Here is a 14,822-nt window from a genome sequence, read left to right on the forward strand (position 1 = left end):
ACGCGGACAATTGAAGAATTGTCAATTCACTGTAGGCTGTCAGAGTCGCCGTGAAGGTGTCACATCATCGTGGGGCTGTCAAATCGCTAGGGTTGACCCACGCCTTAGGTGGGAAAATGCCCCTAGGCGGCAGTGCCGCATGCTGTTGTCAGGACTGACAGTCTCTGGCAGTAATACGGCGATTGGAGGAGTCGACCGACCTTAGGTCGGTGGCCAGCTGAGAGGTGTCGGGTGGAGATTCGGACCCCTCCGACGGTCAGTCGGACACGTCGCGGGAGTCGGGCATCGGACCCCCTGGTGCAGCCGGTCAGGAGCGCGGAAAAGGTCTGCCCGACCGATATATCCTCGGTCGACAGATGGCCGTCGATCGGTCGGTAACGGCACCCGACGATCGGTCAGTCGGTCGGTCGGTCGGTATGCCCGATTATAAGTCGGCATGAGCGGGGTCGGTCGGTATTCTCCAACAGTTGCCCCCCTCCACTCCTGAGTCGGACGGCGCGCTGGCCGATGTCTTCGTTCGGGCAGTAGCGTCGGGCAAAAAGGAGTGGATCTTCGGTGTATCAAGTTCCGACCGTACCGTGGGCTGATATGATGTCAGGCGTCTCATGAATGCCGGGCGATTCGCTGGCGTCAGATGTCCAGTCGGTGTCAGACGTCCTGTTCCGTCGGCGTCAGACGTCCCGTCGGTGCCAGGTGTCATGTCGATGTCGGACGTCCTGTAGGTGTCAGACGTCTCGTCCCATCGGGAAGGAAAACCGTCGTTCCCGCCGCCCCTTCAGGGATACGAAACGTCACGGCCTCTGTGCCACGTGGCACGTGGCCATTGGGACGGATCCGTTGGAGCGGATTGAGGTGACGTGGCTCGATCTGAGGATGGATGCGTCGAACCGTCGGGCCGACGGACGGACCGGATGACGTCACGTGGCGAGATCTGGGGACTTCTCGTTGGTCGTGCCTTCATCTCGACCGCCAGAGGGTACTATATATACAGGATCACCCATATTCAGTTTTTACCCCCCCGTTACTTTGCTGTCGAGACTCTGCCCGCGTAATCCCTCATTCCAGGTACTCTTCTCTGCTTCCTTTCTTCTTAGGAGCTCCCTCTTCTTCTTCTAGGGGCCATCATCACCTTCTCCCTGCCTTCTTCTTCATTTCCTTGTCTTTTGTTCCAGTCCATGGCTAGAACATCTCCACGAGGCAGTCGGTCGGGAGAGCCGACTGACGACCCTCGGTCGACCACGGAGGTGGAGGTTTCTTCACTTTCGGGGCCGAACGTCGATCGGCTCCGGGAGCAATATTGCATCCCGGAGCAGTTTCGGCTATTCGCCCCTGGTGCCAACGGTCGGATTAACAGCCCGCCTGAGGGCCAGGTGGCCTTCTACGTGGAGGACCTTCGGGCCGGCTTTCGTTTTCCGATCCCGAAGTTTGTTCGAAATATTCTTGACTATTACGAGCTGTGCCCGGCACAACTCGCACCGAACTCAGTTCGGCTAATAGTCAGTTTTGCTCTTCTGTGTCGGCTTTTGCTGACTAATCCTCGGATCTCCCTCTTCCGAGCTTTCTTCGTCCTCCGACCCCATCCTAAAGCCCGAGGGTGGTGGTACTTCAATCCTCGGAAGGGGCTTTCTTTCATCACTGGTCTTCCGTCATCCATTCATGGATGGAAGAACCAGTTCTTCTTCGCATCCTCTTCCGCTCCCTGAGGGTTCCCTGCCCGTTGGGGGAATCCCCGAACCGAACCGAACGAGAATAGTCGGGTGGAAGCCGAGGATCGGAAAGACTTCCACCGACTAAAGGACATCTCGATGCCGAAGCAGAGGGAGCTCGTCACCGAGCAGGCCCTGTACGACGCCGGCCTCAGCCCGGTCCCTCGCTTAGGTCGATTTTTCTTTTTCTTTGCCCTTTTTCTTCTTTTTGTTTTTTCTTTACGATGCTGACCGTCTGTCGTTGCTTGCAGATATGCCACCGAGATCAAGACTGACGGCAGCCGACGTACGTCAGTACACCGTTCGAAAGAGGCCGACGTAAGGGGCCGGGCCGTCGCGGCCTCCCAAGAGGCCCCACGTAGCCCCGCTGAGCGAACCGACTAGGTTGGGGGCGGAGCTCATCATCGCACTGTCGGCACCGATAGTGCTCGTCGAAGTCCCGTCCGAGGGACCGTTGGGTGAGGGCGCCGCCTCGCCCGAAAGAAGGGCGGCCGATGAGTCGGTCGATGGCGCGCCGGCCGTCAGCCGGTAGAGGAGGATCGGTAGGAGGCGCACGAGCCAGAGCGACCTGCGCCCGCTGCTGTCATGCCGTCGGTCAAGACTCGGTCGGGCTCAAGCTTGCCGTCCATCTCTGACATCAGGGCCTGGGCGTCCGACCGAGGGAAGGCCCCTATGGCGTCGGGCGACGAAGGACGGTCGGTCGGCGGTGGAGGATCGACCGACTTTCCACTCTCCGAAGGTGCATCGGGCCTAGCCAACCACGACTTGGCCAGAGGCTGTGCCAGGCACTCCTCCTTCCAGCCGACGTCGAGGCGATGAAGAACCAGCGTGTCTCTGACATGCTGTCTTCGTTCTACCCGATGATGATCCGGGTAAGTTCCTCTCTCCTTTGTTTTCAACGTAGTTTCCGTAAGCTCGGTCTACTGACGGTTGGTTTTGTTTTTGTGCAGCTGGTTTACAACATATCCGAGCTAGAGGCCGGATACCGAAAGTTCGACGACATGCGCGCGGCTTTGAGAGACAAGGTCGCGGTCGTTGAAGCCGACAAGGTCGTCCTGGTCGACCAGCTGCAACAATCAATCGAACGGGAGGGCTGACTCGAGGGGGTGGTCTCCCGACTTTCGAAGGAGGTCTCCCGACTCAAGGGAGCCTTGGTGACGTCGGAGTCGGAGCTGCAGTCGACCCGGGACGATGCGAAGAAGAAGTCCCAGACCGTCCGTCGGCTTCGGCACGAGCGGGACAGCTTCGTCAAGGAGCTGGAGGACGATCGCGAGCAGCTCCGAGTAAGCCTCGAAAATCTCGCTAAGGCCGAGGAAGGCCTATCCATCGCCCAGGCCGATGCAGACATCGCGAGGGCAGAAGCGGAGTCGACGAAGGAGGCCATGGGTCGGGCTGTCGAAGACTTCCGTGACTCGGAAGAGTTTCGAGAAGAGCTTCTGGAGAGCGGCTTCCTTTCGTACCGGGTCAGGTACGAGGATGCTCGGGAAGCCGTTCGAAGCCTGTACCCGGAGCTTGATCTTAGCAGCATTGTTCTGCCAGAGTCGGAGGCCCCAGCTGCGAAGGAGATGGCCGACCCATCATCGGGAGGCCTCACCACCAGGGCGGAAGCTGAAGAAGACGCAGAGTGAGCTACCGAAGATCAGGCGGCCCCGACTGCTGAAGCCAGAGTGAGTTCGCCGACCGTCCCCCGTCGTTATCCAGTGGAGGAGGCCGACTCTGAGGACTAGTCGGTTTTCTGTTTTTGTTTTTCCTTTTGCTCCGGCTTGTATTCAGGCTTTGGCCCAGCTTTGTAAGCTTATTTTGATCTTCAATGAAATCAAAGTCAAAGTTTTTTGGATTTGAACTTTTTCCTTCTGCATGTCTTTCTTTTTTTCATGTGTTGTGGAATGCATTTGAACACGTAAGTCGCTAACCCATATAGATCAGTTAGGGTATTCGGTAATTCGTGCCGCCACGAAGGTAGAACAAGTTCCGTCTTTGGATCGGCCTTTCGATGGTCGAGGGCCTAAGTCGGGCGTCCTTCGCCCGACTGTGAGTCGGGCGTCCTTCGCCCGGTTGTGAGTCGGACGTCCTTCGCCCGATTGTGAGTCGGGCGTGTTCGTTGAGTCGAAAGCCGACCGACCGTCGGATAAGACTTGGTAGTCGGGTCTCTTCCGATGCATTCAGTCGGATGTTGTCCGACGCGTTTAGTCAGGGAGCGATGAAAAGTCGAATCCCGATACCCTTGTGTCGGGTATTTACACTGCGCCACATGATATACGGTGGTAAGCCGAATATCTTCCAGCCGGCCGTAGCTCGGTCGGTGAGTCATGAATGCGACAGCGGTTGCTTCGTGTGATAGACGGTGGCAAACCGAATATCCTTCGACTGGCCGTAGCTCGGTCGGTAAGTCGCGACGGCGGTCGCGCAGGCATTTCGCCTTTCTTTGATCGGGGCTCAATCGGTAAGTTAGCCGATCGTTTGGCCCGAAAGTTCGACCGTAGAAGGAGTGTCAACTCCCATTGCCGTGGACGGTTCGGCCCTTGTGAGCGCCCGATACATCGTCGGTGGTCGGGCCGTCGGTTCCACATGGACATTAAGTCCGAGTCGGGACGTCGGGACTCATCCTTTTTGGCGAGCGCCGATCATCAGTCGAAGAGTAAAAACTCCGAAATTTGAAATTGGATTTGTATTCCGAATGAACAGGCACAAAGTTCATTGATGATATAACTTCAGGTTGTCAACATTTCAGGTCCGGGGAATGGGTTTCCCTTTCAGGGTTTCCAGTCGGTAAGCCCTTGGCCCGTAGGTGTCCGCCACCGTGTAGGGCCCTTCCCAATTTGGAGCCAGCTTTCCTTGGTCCAGGGGCTTCGAGACCTCTGCCTTTCTTAGGACTAGGTCCCCAGGCCTGAAGAGCTTTGGCTTGACCTTGGCGTTGTAATATCGGGCTACCCTCTATCGGTATGAAGCCATGCGAAGTTGAGCCTTGTTCTGTAGTTCGGGGAGGAGGTCTAGGTCGGCTCTCCGGCAATCAGAGTTGTCCGGTTCTTGATACCGCTCGACCCTGGTAGATGGCAGCCCAATCTCGAGTGGTATCATCGCCTCCGTCCCATAGGCCAAACTGAAAGGCGACTCCCTAGTCGGAATGCGGGGGGTCGTTCGGTAAGCCCACAGAACGGAGCCCAGCTCGTCGACCCAGAGGCCTTTAGCTTTATTTAGTCGGGTTTTGAGCCTGTGGAGTATGGTCCGGTTGGTCACCTCGACTTCGCCATTGGACTGTGGGTGCCCGACTAAAGTCAGTCGGTGCGTGATGTGGAACCTCGTACAGAAGTCTCTGAAGTCCTGGTTGTCGAACTGTCGCTCGTTGTCGGTGATAATGGTATGCGGCAATCCGAACCTGAAGATGATGGATTTTTGGACGAAGTCCTCCATCTTTCGTTCGGTAATCTGCGCCAGGGGCTCGGCCTCCACCCACTTGGTAAAGTAGTCGATGACGACGACTATGAACTTTCTCTGGCCCGATGCTGGAGGGAAAGGACCAAGGATGTCTACCCCCCATTGAGCAAAGGGCCATGGGGCGGCAATAGGAGTGATTTGGCTGGCCGGTCGGTGTTGTACGTTGGTGTACTTTTGGCATGGTTCGCACTTCCGGACCAACTCAGCCGCGTCCTTCCTCATGGTGGGCCAGTAGTAACCCTACCACAGGACCTTGTAGGCCAAGGATTTGCCCCCCAAGTGACTCCCGCAGATTCCTTCGTGCACTTCTCTGAGTGCGTAATCTGCGTCGGTCGGCCCCAAGCACCTGAGCAAGGGAAGGGAGAACGACCTTTTGTAGAGTCGGCCATCCATGATCACATATTGGGAGGTCGACCATCGGAGCCGCCTGGCCTCCGTGGGGTCCTCAGGGCTGATCCCGTCGGTCAGGTACTGAACAATCAGATCCATCCAGCTTGGTTCGGCTGTCAGTTGTAGCACCTCGTCGACCTTGTCGATGCTCGGCTACTCGAGATTCTCCACAAACGTCCGGCCCAAAGAGTCGAAAGCCGAGGTCGCCAGCCTGGAGAGTGCATCGGCCCGGGAGTTCTCCGACCTGGGGATGTGGGAGATTTCAAAATACCCAAGGTGCGTCACGAGATCCTTCACTTTCTGAAGATATTTGGCCATGGCTGGATCTCGTGCCTCGAATTCACCTTTGACCTGCCCCACGATCAGCTGAGAGTCGGAGAACGCCCGGAGGCTGTCGATCCCAAGTTTTCTTGCCATCCTCAAACCGGCGAGGAGCGCTTCATACTCGGCTTGGTTATTGGAGGCTTTGAAGTCGAATCGGAGGGCGTACTCGATGACTACCCCATCCGAGTTGGTGAGCAGGAACCCAGCCCCGCTCCCTTGAGCATTTGAAGCTCCATCGATGTGCAGTACCCAGGTGGAGACCGGGTCAGGCTCGGAGACCGCGTCTCGTCCGGGGTCTGCGTCGTCCGACCCTTGGTCGGTCATCGGGCATTCTGCGATGAAGTCGGCCAGGACTTGGGCCTTTAAGGCAGGTCGCGGCTGATACTGTATGTCAAACTCGCTGAGCTTCATCGCCCACTTTGCCAGTCGTCCCGATGTGTCGGGTTGGCGCAAGATCGCCCTCAGGGGCTGGTTGGTGAGAACCACAATGGCATGCACCTGAAAGTATGGGCGGAGTCATTGCGCGGAGATGGTCAGGGCAAAAATCATCTTTTCCATCTCCGAATATCGAGCTTCAGCGTCGTGGAGCATTTTGCTGGTATAGTAGATAGGTTGATGAGTTCGGCTCTCGTTTTCTCTGACGAGCACCGAACTGACCGTCTCGGGGGAGGTGGCCAAATAGAGATACAATGTCTCCCCGACCCCCGGCTTCACAAGCAACGGCGGGGAAGCCAAATACCTCTTCAGATCTTTGAAGGCCTGTTGGCACTCATCCGACCAAGAGAAGCCCTTCGCCTGCCTCAGAGTTTTGAAGAACGGGAGGCACCTTTCGATCGATCGAGAGATAAACCGACTGAGAGCGACGATCTTTCCGTTCAGCTGCTGGACCTCCTTCTTGGTGTTCGGATGGCGCATGTCGATGATTGCCTTTATTTTCTCAGGGTTAGCCTCGATTCCTCGTTGAGAAACAAGAAACTCGAGAAACTTTTCCGAGGTCACTCCAAAAGCGCACTTAGTCGGATTCAGCTTCATTCGATGTTGTCGTAGAGTGCGAAAAGTCTCTTCGAGGTCTCGAACATGATCTGTAGTTTGCGCACTTTTTACCAGCATGTCGTCCACGTATACTTCCATATTGCGCCCGATCTGATCTTTGAAGACCTTATTGATAAGTCGTTGGTAGGTGGTGCCAGCATTCTTCAGCCCGAAGGGCATTACTCGGTAGCAGTAGAGGCCCTTGGGGGTCACGAAGGCAGTGTGCTCCTCATCTTCGGGCACCATTCGAATCTGGTTGTACCCGACGAAGGCGTCCATGAAGCTGAGCAGTTGGAATCCGGACGTCGCATCCACCAGCTGGTCGATCTTTGAAAGTAGAAAGCTGTCTTTCGGACAGGCCCGATTCAAGTCGGTGTAGTCGATACAAATCCTTCACTTTCTGTTGGCTTTCTTGACCATGATAACATTGGCGAGCCAATCGGGATATGTGGCTTCTCTGATGAAACCCGCCTCGAGTAGCTTGTCCACTTCTTCGTCGATGGTCTTCTGTCTTTCGGGAGCAAAAGACCTTTTCTTCTGCCTCACCGGCCTCATCGTCGGATCGATGTTGAGTCGGTGCGTTATTGTCTCCAGGGGGATGCCCGACATATCCGCCGCCGACCAAGCAAACATGTTGGTGTTGGCCTTCAGCAGCTCCGCCAACCGTTGTCGTTTTGGGTCAGGTAGTTGAGACCCAACCCATACCTTTCGATCGGGGCTTTCTGCTATCGGGATTGACACGAGCTGTTCGGCCGATGAGCCCCGTTCTTCCTCCTCCCGTTGGTCTAGTTTGTCGATCGTCAGGGAGCCCCTCAGCTCGTTGCTTTGAGCGGAGATCTGGAAGCATCGGCGAGCGAGCTGTTAGTCTCCGCGCATCTTTCCGACTCCATTTTTGGTCGGAAACTGAACCAAGAGATGGTACGTCGAGATAATCGCCTTGAGGGCGTTTAGTCCGGGTCTTCCAAGTATGGCGTTATAGGCTGAGGGCACTTGGACGACCGCAAAAGTTAAATGGACCATGCTTTGTCGTGGTTCGGTGCCGACCGTCACGGACAGGGTAATTTCTCCTTCCGTCGCGATGGCGTCCCCGGTGAAGCCTATCAAGGGCGTAGGGATCCTCTTGAGTCGGTCGGTTGATAGTCGCATCTGGGAGAAGGTCGAGTAAAATAAAATGTTCGTTGAACTTCCATTATCTACAAAAAAAAATTTTACATCGTAGTTCGCTATTGTCGCCGAGACAACAACAGCGTCGTCGTGGAGAGTTTGGATGCCCCGAACATCTTCTTCTGTAAAGGTAATTGCGTCGTCCGGGCGCAGCCTCTTTGTCGGCTCCCCTCCAGCAGACGTCCCCAGGCCAAGTCGTTTGGAAATCATATTGATGACCCCGGCCGTTGGCTGATTAGTCGTCGCTTCTTCAGTCGGCTGGGGTCGTCGATCGGCGACTGATTGAGTCGGTGGATTCCTCCGGAATTTATCGAGATACCCTCGATGGATGAGAGCTTCGATCTCATCCTTAAGCTGGATGCATTGCTCGGTATTGTGGCCGTGGCCCTGATGGAATCGACAGTACTTCCATCGGTCGAGGCCTTTTACCTTCAGAGGCAGAGGCCGTCGCAGGTATTCTTCCCCCTCGATCTCCATCAAAATATGCGCACGGAGAGCAGAGAGAGGAGTGTAGGAGTCATACCTGGGGCGTGTCGGCCTTGGAGTCTGCCGTCGGGGCGACTTCTGGTTTCGTCGCGGAGGCGAGACCCGACCGTCGGTCGGGGGCCTGCTAGGTTCGACGGGGTCCCGACCCTTTCTTCGCTTCTCCTTCGGGCCCTTGAATTCGGTCAAGCACCGGTCGGAGGCTCCTTCGTCTGCACGCATGTACTTGTACGCATGCTCCAACAATTCGGCATACGTCCGGGGGAGAGTCTTGTCCAGGGAGTAAGTGAATCGGGATGCCCTCAGCCCCCGTTTCATGGCCGAGATGGCCATGTCTTCGTTGAGGTCCCGGACCTCAAGCGTGGCCGCATTGAATCGCGTCACAAAATGTCGGAGCCTCTCATTTTCTTCCTGTTTGAGGGAGAAAAGGCTGTCCGATGTTCGCGGCGGCTTCCGGCTGGTGCTGAAGTGAGCCACGAAAAAGTGCTCGAGCTGTCCGAAGGAGTGGATACTTTTCGATCGAAGACCGGAGTACCAGGCCCTGGCAGCTTTGCGGAGCGTGGCGGGGAAGCCGATGCAAAAGAGAGCGTCGGTTGCCCCTTGAATCATCATGAGAGCTTTGTAGCTCTCCAGGTGGTCGATTGGGTCGGTGGAGCCGTCGTAGGGCTCCAGGTGCGGCATCTTGAACTGACTAGGGATCAGTTCGTCGAGGATGAGTCGGGAGAGAGGTTGGGCGGTCTGAAAGTCGACGTCGTTTGAAGACTTCTGCCTGTCCACCTGCAGCTGCACGAGCCGACGGTCGATTTTCTCGAACCTGCGTTCGTAGTCATCTGTCCGTCGGTGCTGGGAGACCCCAGGAGTGGAGTCTCCGGAAGAGTCTGAAAGAGAGGCAGATGGCGTTCACGGTCGCTTCTCCTTCCTCGCTCGTTCCAGCTGGGAGGGAGAATGCTGTCGGGACCGATGGGCGTCACGCCGTGGCCGCCCCTCCTCCTCTCTGTGGGAGCGCTGTGGCAGGTGCTCCTGCAGAGGTGACGGAGATCGACGCGGGCGTCGGCGGCTGCTCTTGGAGGGCATCGGACGTGCCGTCGGTTGCCCGACCGGTGATGGCGGCAGCTGGACCGGCTGTTGCTGGAGGCTTTTGATCGCGTCCGACAGCACGGTCATCTGCCGCACGATCACCGTGATTTGCGCCTCCGTGATCACCGCGAGGTGTGGAGAGCTGGGTTCCGCCGCGGAGGGTGGAGGAGAGGCCTCTTCCCGGCGGGAAGAGCGCCTCGCCGATCCAGTGACCCACGATCGTTGAGCTCTTGTCTTTGTCATCTCGAATCTCGTGGGGACAAAGTACCGTTACGCTGCTCGCCCCCCTTCCTGGCGCGCCAATCTGTTACGGCCAATCCCCTCGTTGCCTGGTCGCCGGGAACGAGTGCCTACAAAAGAAAGTCCGCACTGACCGGAGGCGGCTCCGGCGGGGACCCTCCGATGGTCAAGTCAGAGAGGAGACTAGGCAACAGTGAAAAGAAAATAAGGAGCTCAGCGAGAGAGGGAAAGAGAGAGAGGGGGCAAGCCCAAGAGTTTTCAAGGGACCTCTAGCACTGTTGCCTTCCCCGATATATATAGTGGAGCATGGTATGGCGCCGTCATTAATGGCGCGGACAATTGAAGAATTGTCAATTCACTGTAGGCTGTCAGAGTCGCCGTGAAGGTGTCACATCGCCGCGGGGCTGTCAAATCGCTAGGGTTGACCCACGCCTTAGGTGGGATAATGCCCCTAGGCGACAGTGCCGCATGCTGTTGTCAGGACTGACAGTCTCTGGCAGTAGTACGGCGATTGGAGGAGTCGACCGACCTTAGGTCGGTGGCCAGCTGAGGGGCGTCGGGTGGAGATTCGGACCCCTCCGACGGTCAGTCGGGTACGTCGCGGGAGTCGGGCATTGGACCCCCTGGTGCAGCCGGTCAGGAGGGCGGAAAAGGTCTGTCCGATCGATATATCCTCGGTCGGCAGACGACCGTCGATCGATCGGTAACGGCACCCGACGATCGGTCGGTCGGTCGGTCGGTATGCCCGATTATAAGTCGGCATGAGTAGGGTCGGTCGGTATTCCCCAACAGGTTGATATGGTTTCTCCACCCAGAAGGGACTTAATTGCCATTGCAATTCTCTTGGTCCCACTTGGCAAGCCCAAGCTCCCAAGTTACCCAAGACAAGTCTTGGTCTTCCAATTTTGTTAATCATGTTCTAGAAAGACTAGAAATTGAGGGTTTTCTTTTTTCTTCATATTTGTTTTTTTGGTGAACTAGAATGGAAGAAAGCCCAACAAAAATCAATGTAAGGTAGAGCTGAATGTAGGTCATTGATATCCAATATCCAATAATTTCATCATCACCGACTCAACCTATTCGCACTATCAAGAGTCATATTTTTTTTATTATAATAATAGATTTTTCTTCAGTACTTGTGATGAAGTTTTTATGCCATTTGACTAATTATAATATGAAGTAAAAAAAGAAAAAGGTATGTTGCATTTGCTTTCATTTTTTTTTTTTTGAAAGGGTGGGGTTTAAAGAATGTTTATTTTATTTTGAGTTAATATTTCATAATGGCAATTGAGAGCTCCCTAATCTTGACCACCATTCTGTATTGTGTTATATTTAATCTCTATTTACCAATTTTTTGTTCCTATCTTTTGATTTTAGAGGTATTTCATGTTCACTCTATGACTTACATACAATTATGTGCAAAATAAATATAATTATATATAAAAGTTAGACGGACTTTGTTCAAAACAATCTAAATATATAGAGGCTAAATATCAAATAGAAATCAAACAAAGGAATTAGGATTAGAAGTTTTTCTAGAGAATGAATATCAAATTCACATGTGAAATTGAGAAACGTTATAATTAATAATGCTAAATAAAGTTATATGTGAATATTAACTTGTATGTACAATGCATCCCATTCAATTTGACTAGGATCTTGTATGTGCAATCCATATGCTAATGAAAAATAGAAAAAGAAAGTAAATGAGTCCAACAGGGAGAGATGTGAAACGAAGACAAGGAGCTACTTAGATGATTATCATTAATGGATGAGGGATTAAAAAGTCACTTAAGGGATATAAAAGGAAAATTCATATTTTACTCAATACTAACTATGAAAGGTACATATCTAACAAAGTCAGCACCCCAATGATACGCCTTCTCACATTACATATCATAGGTAGGTGGCTATCAAGCATAATAAGCATGAGCTTCGTATGCTTATTATGGCACTTTATGATCAAATTTGATCATGTTGCAATAGATAAGGAGAGTAATGAAACTAGAAGAGAAAAAAAAGAAAAAATATAAGAATAAAAGCACATAGTATTTATGTGTTCCAATCTTTTGATCTATGCCCATAGAAAGAAATAATGCAAAAATTTTACTACAGTAAATTGAGGATTACAAAGTACAAAAACATTTTATAAATTCAAATCCTACATCCCTTTTTTTTTTTTTTTTGATCAAAAGCATATCCCATCTTTAAAATACTCAATTGCTCTCATTTTTCAGAACACAACTTCAATTTGAACTCAAATTGATGTCCTATAACTATCAGGTTAGCTCGGCCTATGCTGTACCTACGCTATACTATTGCTGCCATTATTTTCCTCAAACGAAGACTATTTGGATTTTGGATGCTAGGACGAGGTAACTAGGGCTGTCAAAATAGGCTTGGCCCATAGAGCCAGCTCGATCCAACCCTATAAATGGGATGAACTGGACTGCTATATGAATAGCCCAAATAATAATCGGGCCTGTTTGGCCCACCCCACATCAGTCCAAGGGTCAATATGGTTGGGCCGGACTAGCCCAGATGGGCCATGAAAACTTAAAAAAAAAATTAAAAAAAAATCTTATTTATTTTTTAATCCCTGACTCCTGAGCCTCATTGCCCCACATCGTCGATCGCTACCGCAAACCAGCAGGATGACCGCCTCTGTCGGTTCCTCTCCATTTCGCCTCCCGGCTCTACAGATCCCCCTTCTCCTCATCGTCGGTGCTGCCGCCTCCAGCCTTTGAGTCCAATCATGAATCAAGATACACTAGCCCCTTTCTCTTTCTGCTGATGGACGCTCCTCCATCCAACCTCTGGACGAACCCCCTCCTTCTCCTCTCATCATCGGTGCCATCACCTCTGAGTCAAATCCAACCGCAACTCCTTCTCCTCCTCGGGTTCTCTCGGTCTCTCCACTCTCCAAGTTAGATCCGTACTGCCTCCCCTCGGCTCTCTCGATCTCTCTCCACTCTCCAAGCTCGACCACTCGAGGCACCGTCACCTTCGAGTTAAATCCGACCGTGGCTCCTCCTCCTCGGGCTCTTTCAGTCTCTCCACTTTTCGAGCCAGATCCAGCCACCTCTAGCCTCCCCTCAGGCTCTCTCGGTCTCTCTCCACTCTTTAGGCTCGATCGCTCAAGGCTCTCCTTTTTCACTCTTCACTCTTCAGTCATTTGAGATTCAAGACCTATGGGCTAGCCCGGCTTGGCCCACGGCCCTTAAAGGACTGGGCTGGACCAACTATATTGTGTCTCATTTTTTGGCTGGGCCTAATCCGACCCAGTCTATCAAAATTTAGGCCTTTGTGGGTCAGGCCGGGCCAGGCTGGACCAGCCCATTTTGACAGTGCCAGAGGTAACCATATTCGCGATATCTTATTCCTTAGGGGCTATATAACGAAGAGCAGCTCCTAAGCCTCGTACCTTGGATAAGAAGTCTCCTCGAGTGCTTTATTTAAATAATTAAAAAAAATATTTATAAAAATAAAATAATTTTTAACTTATTTATCAAACTAATGCAAATTCTATAAAACGTCATTCAAAATAGTATTTTATAGTGTCCACGTTACCACCCCTTTTCCATCCTTTTTCCACATGGACGATGAAAAAAAAAACTAGCCATTTGAAATGACATTTTCAAAAACGTCATTTTGACGAGTTTAATTATTAATTCTCAAAAAAAATAAAAAAATAAAAAATTATAATTTTAAATTTTTTAAAAAATAAAAATTATAATTTTGATTCAAATAAAAATTATCATTTCAAATTAGTATCCCATTTTAAATTATCTTTTTAAAAAAATATCTGAAAAAATTAGTGTAAAAAAAAAAAATACCATAAAAAAAATTAAAAAAAAAAAAATTATAATTCTAAATTTAAGAAAATAAAAATTTTAATTTTAATTCAAATAAAAATCATCATTTCAAATTACAATCTCCTTTTCAAATTATTTTTTGAAAAAATACCATAAAAGAAGAAAAAATGAGAAAAAATAAAAAAAAAAAATTATAATTTTGAAATTAAAAAAATATAAATTTTAATTTTAATTTAAATAAAAAATATCATTTCAAATTACTTTTCCCATTTCAAATTAATTTTTTAAAAAATATCTCAAAAAATATCTTAAAAAATTAAAAAAATAAAAATACCATAAAAAAGAAAAAATGAGAAAAAAATAAAAATTATAATTTTAAATTAAAAAAATAAAAATTATAATTTTAATTCAAATAAAAAAATCATTTAAAATTACTTTTCCTATTTCAAATTATTTTTTTAATTTTTTAATTTTTTAATTATTTTTATGTGATTTTTTAATAAAAAATTAATTTAAAATGGAGATAGTAATTTGAAATAATAATTTTTATTTAAATTAAAGTTAAATTTTTATTTTTTTAAATTTAAAATTATAATTTTTATTTTTCCCTTTTTTTATTTTTTATGGTATTTTTTATTTTTTTTAATTTTTTTGGCATTCAAATTAAAATTTTTATTTTTTTATAATTTAAAATTATAATTATATTTTTTTCCATTTTTATCTATTTTTATGTCATTTTTTTAGGAACAAAATACCTAAAAAAATGCCATAAAAACAGATAAAAAGGGTAAAAATGGGAAAAAATTAAAATTAAAATTTTAAATTATAAAAAAATAAAAATTTTAATTTGAATTCTAAAAAATTAAAAAAATAAAAAATCCATAAAAAAGTGACAAAAAGGGGAAAAATAATAAAAATTATAATTTTAAATTTAAAAAAATAAAAATTTTAATTTTAATTCAAATAAAAATTATCATTTCAAATTACTATTTCTATTTTAAATTAATTTTTTTATTAAAAAATCATATAAAATAATTAAAAAAAAATAAAAATTTTAAAAAATTAATTTGAAATGAGGAAAGTAGTTTGAAATGATATTTTTTATTTGAATTAAAATTAAAATTTTTATTTTTTAAATTTAAAATTATAATTATAA

The sequence above is a fragment of the Elaeis guineensis genome, chromosome 9 (assembly GCF_000442705.2).
Source record: "Elaeis guineensis isolate ETL-2024a chromosome 9, EG11, whole genome shotgun sequence".
Lineage (NCBI taxonomy): Eukaryota > Viridiplantae > Streptophyta > Magnoliopsida > Arecales > Arecaceae > Elaeis > Elaeis guineensis.